The following is a 7,110-nucleotide window of genomic DNA, read 5'->3' on the forward strand; positions in this document are numbered from 1 at the left end:
GAAGCTATTATAAATTTAAGTCATTTAAAAATTATTTTAAAAAATTTAAAAAGCAGTGAGTATCCATAGAAGGTGAGTGGTTAGAAACATATAATGTCAAAGACTACTCCCTCAATCTTTTTGTTACTTTGGTAAGAGTATCACTCAAATATGTCCTATCAACTTGTGTATCAACTGGGAAACTGCAGCAGGGTGGGTGTGGGGAAACTGCTAGACAAGCACATATTGCCAGACCCTTGGATTCACAGGACAGTTCACATTGACTTTTGGTCAATAATTGTCTTTGGATTGCTTTAGATCATTCTTCGGAAAACAACCTCACAATATAAAGAGCAGACATTACATACAGAACAAGGAAGAAGAAAACCAGAACTGTCAAGTGCAGATTTAAATTTGATGAATGATCATACTGGAAACTATAAGAAATGACAGCCTTCCCTCACAGATATGCAGCTTTTACTTTACAAGCTGTGCAGGTACACAAATGTAACTTTACACTTGGAAAAAAATGCTTTTAAATGGTTTTCAAAAGCGGAGAACACACATCTCTTTCAGGTTAATACTATCATTAATTATGAAATCATGATCCTTCTTTCTTTTCTTTTTCTAGAGAAAAAAGTCCTTACTGATTTTATTTTAGGACATTAAATGTGTGTTACAAAGTAGAGTTAAACTCCATTTAAACACCAGCTACCTGGTGTTTAAGACTGTCCAAGTCACAGATTAATTGGATTTGGATCCACTTAGTCAAAGAGCCTCAACCRTGCACTGAGAAAATTCTGATTAACAACTCCTATGGAGAAGGGGACATTGTTCCGTGGGATTTTGAAGTGAAAGCAGCTAGAGATTTCTGTRTTTCTTACATTCATTAAATTTGAAATGATCGGCCACCTCAGAAGACTCGGGCAATAGTTGCTGTCCTTAATACCAATCCTAAATATTAGATGAAAYATATGCAGTAAATTACTAATAAGATAGAATCAACTTATACAGCATTTTTTATTTAAATTCCACCTAGCTCTTTCTCCTATAAATATGTCAGTACAAAGAACAGAATTTCTATTCTCAGCTGCTTAYTGTTCATTGAGCATCAGCTGTATCTGTTTTCAAACTGGTAATCCAAGTAAACTACCTATGTGRAAATAGGAGAAAGGTGTTTCTTTCCAACTGTTTTGCTTTCTATGTCAAATGTTATAGACAACGTGACATGATTCATAGATGAAAGGAGGCCCACAGGGATGTGCCACTAAGATGTTGTCTATTTTCTGCTGTTCTTTGCTGTCATGCAAACCTAACAGGCAGATGGCCTCAAAGCAGGAAATTAGATCATCCCCATGTCAAAAGAAATCATCTATTTCCATTGTAAATTTTGGTGTGGATTAGTCTTTTTAAAAGTAGGTATTTCCTCTGAATAACATCTCAGGCCTTGTGTGTGACCATGAGAACTATATTGCAGGATAGTCAGGCTTACRGCATTTATGACTCAGTCATATGTAGATTTTGGTGGCTGCACAAAGGATAGATGGTTTTAAGACTGCTGATCTAATACAGTATAGATATTAATAAAATCAGTTATAATTTAACAATGTTGGTGAATCTGAAAGCAATTTGATTTGCTTGTCATATTGACTTTCCTCACCTTATAGCATCTCCACATGGTGGACATCAACATGGAATTGATAGATTCATGCTAGCTTTGGTCCAAATAGCAGGGAAAATATAGCTAAAGAAGTTCCATTTGGGATGATTTAATCTATTTCTTGGAATTTAAAATTTATTCAGATATCATATGCACCATTGGAAGCTATTTTGGGGATGCTTAAGGAGATCTAAGAAAACCAATTGTCTGTGTATGATCTGCAGAAGATTTTTCCACAACRTCAGCTTCAGACCTCTGCATTGACAAAAAGATTGAATTCAGCTGGATGTGTTAAAGAGATGGGATCTACAGCAGAATGGTTTTAAGGATCATAAAGTATGTAGTCAAAAGAGCACAGAATTCACATGAACACATACACAGAGAAAATTTTTCTAATTAGCAAATGCTATGGAGAAGGAAACRTATAGCCACATATTCTGACTAGATATTCAGTCTTACTTATACTGATTTTAGTTTTTTTTTAAATGATTAAGAGCTCCAGCTCTTTACAGGTAGTCAATTGATCATGTTTGTAGACAATACACATAATCCTTATTAAGAATGAGATCCCTCATTTTCCATGCTTAACTAGAACTGATGCAAGAAAAGCCAACACATGATTTTGTCTGAATCTTTTACTCAGATTTTCATAGGTAGCAACTATACCTACTTTTTAAGAGATGCAAAGGGTAAACTCTGATGTTGAAAAGACTGCAGTCCTGGGCAGAATGTTTGTCTCATGAAATCTCTGCAGCCTAAAAAAAATCCACCTGTTTCCCTTCGTTCACAAAATAGATATATCAAAAGTGACTGGGTTAAGGAAAAACAKCAGTGCATGATTTAGGGCATTAGAGGTAGTGGCAGAAAAAGAGCTGGAGAAAAAAAGTAGACTTCTGTCACTAGTTGGTGACTTGGTCAGAAAAAACAGGATACTTTTCAGCTGTAAGTCTACTTAACTGTTTAAGAAAAGGTTTTACTGAGCATATTAAAGAACTAGCCAGATTTGCTAAATTCTTYGGTGTTTTAAAAAGAAAAATGAGTAACTTTGACCTTTACCCATTATGATCCTTTCCTACTTCATCCTCTTTCTGATGTGATGTTTCTTTGCCAGTAAGAGATGCAGAAAGTCACAATCACTGAAGTACTTACTGGAATCTATCACTTTTCATCACACAAAAATGCATCTGGTCCAGGATAAGTTGTCTGAGAAAACCACACTATAAACAGAAAACAGAAGTTAGGTACATTGAGGATGGTTCTGGTTTAAATTAGCACTAAGGTCTGCTTCCAAAAAGTGATATATCTGACTCCTGACTGAGCTGGTCACTGTCAGGACATCTCCACCTGACACCTAAGCAGTTTCTAGTTATTCTGTTAGGTGACTAAGTTATGAAATTCACATATTGAGCTTATGGCATAATATGCCATAATATTCTCYATGTTCCCAGAGGAAAACCAGATCACTGTGCTTCCTTTCAGCAGGGAATCTGATTCTCTTATCATTCCTGAGCAACAGTATATGGGAACATAAGCATATTTTACTGTTCTGGGGCATGAGACAGATGTAGGCAGGATTTTCACGCTCAAGCTGCTAGACATATCCTCCAGGCAGGATCCAAAAACTACTGTGAGGTTCTTGAATGCTAATGCCTGCTTTTTGACCCTTGTTGGCAAACATGAGCAGCGGATATGCCCACACTGTGTCTCCACATCTARCGAAGTGCCTGTGTTCCTTCTGAACAGGGAATAACCTTTCTCTTGAACCACTATTGACTGAATCCGTGCTGGGGGCTCAGAATCTGCAGCAGGGCACTGTAGGTCTGGCAGCAGCATTATTGGCCACCCTTTATCATGAAATAACTCTGTTAGTAACTCAGCTATTGAACAGCAACTTAGATCAGAGGAGATCAATAAACATAAAAATTACCAAGCCTTGCCAAAAATGTAACATATATCACAGCTCACCCGACCAATACTGCCTTCTTGTTAAGATCAATACTTACGTTATCTTCTAAATGTAATTTAACAATAAAAACATTGAGAACACTCTTTGGGCATGAACCTTTGTAAAACATTAATAGCTTAGGAAAAAAAACTGTGTTAGATGCATCTAAAATATCAGCTGAGAAACAAAAGCCTCAGTAAATCTCTTAAAGGAAAGATAATATACATAGCCCAAAACTGGATCCTATATAATACATCTTTTTACTCAGAGCACCAGGAAAGTTAAGGCAGACTTAAAATAAAAAAAAAAATCTAACCTTACCTGGAAAAAAACCCACCAAATTTAAATTTCCAAATACTGTGTAACWAGAGCCTTCATTTCAAAGTTTCTTCTGTTAATAATTCAAAGATGGGTCATGTTGCCAAACTAATGTTCAAAGTGAGGATGCAATTTCTATTGCCTATTTAGGGTGTCTGGTTGAACTGAAAAATAAAGCTAAAATACAGAGGAATGTAAAATATTTTCTTCCTTTTATCTTTGATATTATTACCTAACTGTAACAGGCATAGTTCATTTTTATTTGGGTARAAATGTAGGTAGGAGTTTAGAAAGAAGAACAACTATGAACAACCGCAAATTCTTACTATGAACAGAATAAGAGGCTTTTTGCTATTATTTCTCTTGCTATACAGCATGAGCTATAGACAAGCATACTGCTGCAACTGGTTCTATGTTATATTGGACTCTTGAAACACACATACTTGTATAAGTTGATCTAAAGTGCTACAGCATACTGAATTTAATATATTCATTACCTTCCTGAAATAAGTAATCTTCACCACTTTGCTTTTGAGTATGAAGATCCTCAACTTCATTGATCAGATTTTTCTTTTGTAATGATTTAAGCTCTAAATATATGATCAAAAGTGTACAAAAATGGTTATGTACTGCATTCCCAGAGCCAGGATAGTACCATGTGGAAAACAGAAAAAACTAAGTCTTGAAAATATAAGAAATAATTAGAACCTCTAAAAATATACCTATTCAAAAAAGGTATGGTCTTTCATCTTTGAATTTGAATAACTATGTGTTTTCTAATTATATGAATTGCATCAGGAAAGAGGCAGCACGAGAGAAAAAATGTATGGAAATGGGCTGAGCAGTGTAGGAGGACTTGGAGAGCTGTGAAGCTATTTTGATTGGAGAAGTTAAAATATGTCATGCAATAAGTCCCAGAAGTCTAGGCAAGTAGAGGGCAAGCAGGTAACAATAGTCATTTAAATGGCAAAGTATGATGAGTTAGCTAAAGTACTAAATGCCAATGATATTTTAGCTGCTAAATTCCTGGTGGTCACATTACTTGTTAAGAAAGTCTAATACCTACGGYCTATAATTATTTCAGCAGGCTCCCTTTTCTTTCATTTCTTTTCTGTCACAGAGAATGAGGAAGGAAACATGGAGCTGAGTAACAGGGGGACTTTGAATTCAGGGAATTATGTTGTCTTTTTCTAGGAAACTCAGAAGAAGATAGGAGTACTAGATAATTTCCTGACCAATTACAACTTGCAATGGTGACACCCTTGGGATGGAGACACTGGCATTCTTTTAGAAGCCGTTAAATCCTGAATTATCAGGAGGAAAGCTCAGCTGCGCGCACAGAGGTTACTGACCTTTTTTCCCTTTGCTCCAAATCCTACAGGCTTGAAAGAATTCCTTTTTTCATGAGTATTTTAGTAAAGTCTTCTGTTGGACATGAAGCATTTGGAAATTAAAGCCAGGTAAAAATTTTCCCTCCTTGCTTCCTGAGGAAACCTGTACTGAAATTAAAATAGCTGTGGGAGCAAAGATACTTATCAAACATTAAATTACATCATGAGTTAGAAAAATGTTTAAGGCATATACAATTCTCAATTATGTATAAAAAGTGTAATGAATAACAAGGACAAACTTACTTGAATTTTTGCAGTAAGTATAGAACCTTTACAGTGATGACACATAASGAGAGTATTAGAGATGGAGATATTTGGAGATATTTCACATATTAAATATGCACATACGTTGCTCACTCACTGACATTTCTCTATCTGAAAGAAAACTACATGACTGGAAACCAAATGTCAGAACTGTTGACTTACAAATAAAATGACATTTGTAGAGCTCAGAATTAAAATGTAAATAGGTGCCTAATAACACAAGTTCTAAGTTTAAATGTTAGAAGGCTGAAAAATGATTAAGATATGGTACCACACTGGCATGGGAAAGTTATATCAACATGAGAACTTACAGAAACATATTTAAGATCTGAACAGCAGCACAAACAATGCTATTAATTACATRCATATGCATTACAATTATTTTATTTCAAAGAGAAATGCTTATTGTTTAAAGCAAAAATATTCAAACAATATATTTTCTCCTTAGGTAAACACACCAAAGCCCCTACCCACTTCTCTTTTCCCATAATGTGTTTGTGTATTTTTTCCCTACATTTCTAATTTCTCGCTTTTATGTTACATTTGTTAGTGCTCATATTTACTAATAGAGAAGCAGAGACATTTTTGGCATAGTCTGTTGAAGAACACACGGTCGGAGAAGGGAGACCTTAAAATGGGTCTGTCAGTGTGCACAGAATTGATGTGATGTGCTCTGCTCCACTCCACAGCGGGAAGGAGGAGGCTGTGCAATCCATCACGGAGATGACAAACCAGGAACTACGGTGTCTTGATGCATAGCCAGAAGACGACAACAGCAGGGTGCTTCTTAGACAGAAATAGCAATCCTTGAGCTCCATTGTTGCCTATTTCTCCAATAGTTATTAGTTTTCTTTTAGCTAATATTTTAAGCCAGAAAATATGAGATGTAAAGCTGCCATAGTCAGGACTGGTTGGAAAATCAGACCATTTGATGTGAAGCTTTGCTTCTTTTGAGGACAGAAGATGTAAAGCCTGCAATGGTTCTACCAGGAGCAACTGCTAAGAAATAAGCACTACTGCAGCACAGCAGGACTCCAATTTTGTGTCTGGATATCATATTAGGTGAACATTTAGATGTTCATATTTAGTCTGTCACCATAAAATAGAAAGTATGCTCAGATGAAGAAAATAGATCTGGAAGGGGTAGGAAAGGGAGGTGACAGTATTCTTTCCACTTTCTGCCTCTGATTTTCTGTCTTCCCATTTGGTTTGTATTTACTAGGTATTTATTCATGTTACAGCTGGAGATATTCTCAAGGTCTTTGGAGAAGGAGGAGAGGCACATTGCTCAGTTTTTTATGCTTCCAAAAGGAAGGCTGTCTAAATTTTATCTGGGGAAAGACCTTTTGTTTTGCCTCTGCCCTCTAGATCTCTACATTAATTTAACATCTGACTAGATAATTGGATTTTTAACCTAATTCTTATCAGAAGGTAGCTGCTGACTGCCGATAACTTCAGTGTCTATTGTTCAATTTTTGKTTTTTAAAGCATAATTTTAAAAACAAATACTATGTGTGCCTGTACATTCTAGTTCATTAAAAATACAAAAAAAA

General features: G+C 35.7%; 1 long non-coding RNA gene across 1 annotated transcript; it reads right to left on the reverse strand.

Moving 5' to 3' along the window:
* Nucleotides 1–2,792: 2,792 nt before the first annotated feature.
* Nucleotides 2,793–6,885, reverse strand: LOC112949281. The gene is made up of 3 exons (XR_003249785.1): nucleotides 5,255–6,885; nucleotides 3,906–4,079; nucleotides 2,793–2,856 (listed from the first exon to the last, which is right to left on the reverse strand). It is a non-coding gene; the product is annotated as an uncharacterized LOC112949281 (long non-coding RNA).
* Between the last annotated feature and the right edge of the window lie 225 nt (nucleotides 6,886–7,110).

Source organism: Nothoprocta perdicaria, unplaced genomic scaffold (assembly GCF_003342845.1).
Source record: "Nothoprocta perdicaria isolate Ctin4 unplaced genomic scaffold, notPer1 scaffold_29, whole genome shotgun sequence".
NCBI lineage: Eukaryota > Metazoa > Chordata > Aves > Tinamiformes > Tinamidae > Nothoprocta > Nothoprocta perdicaria.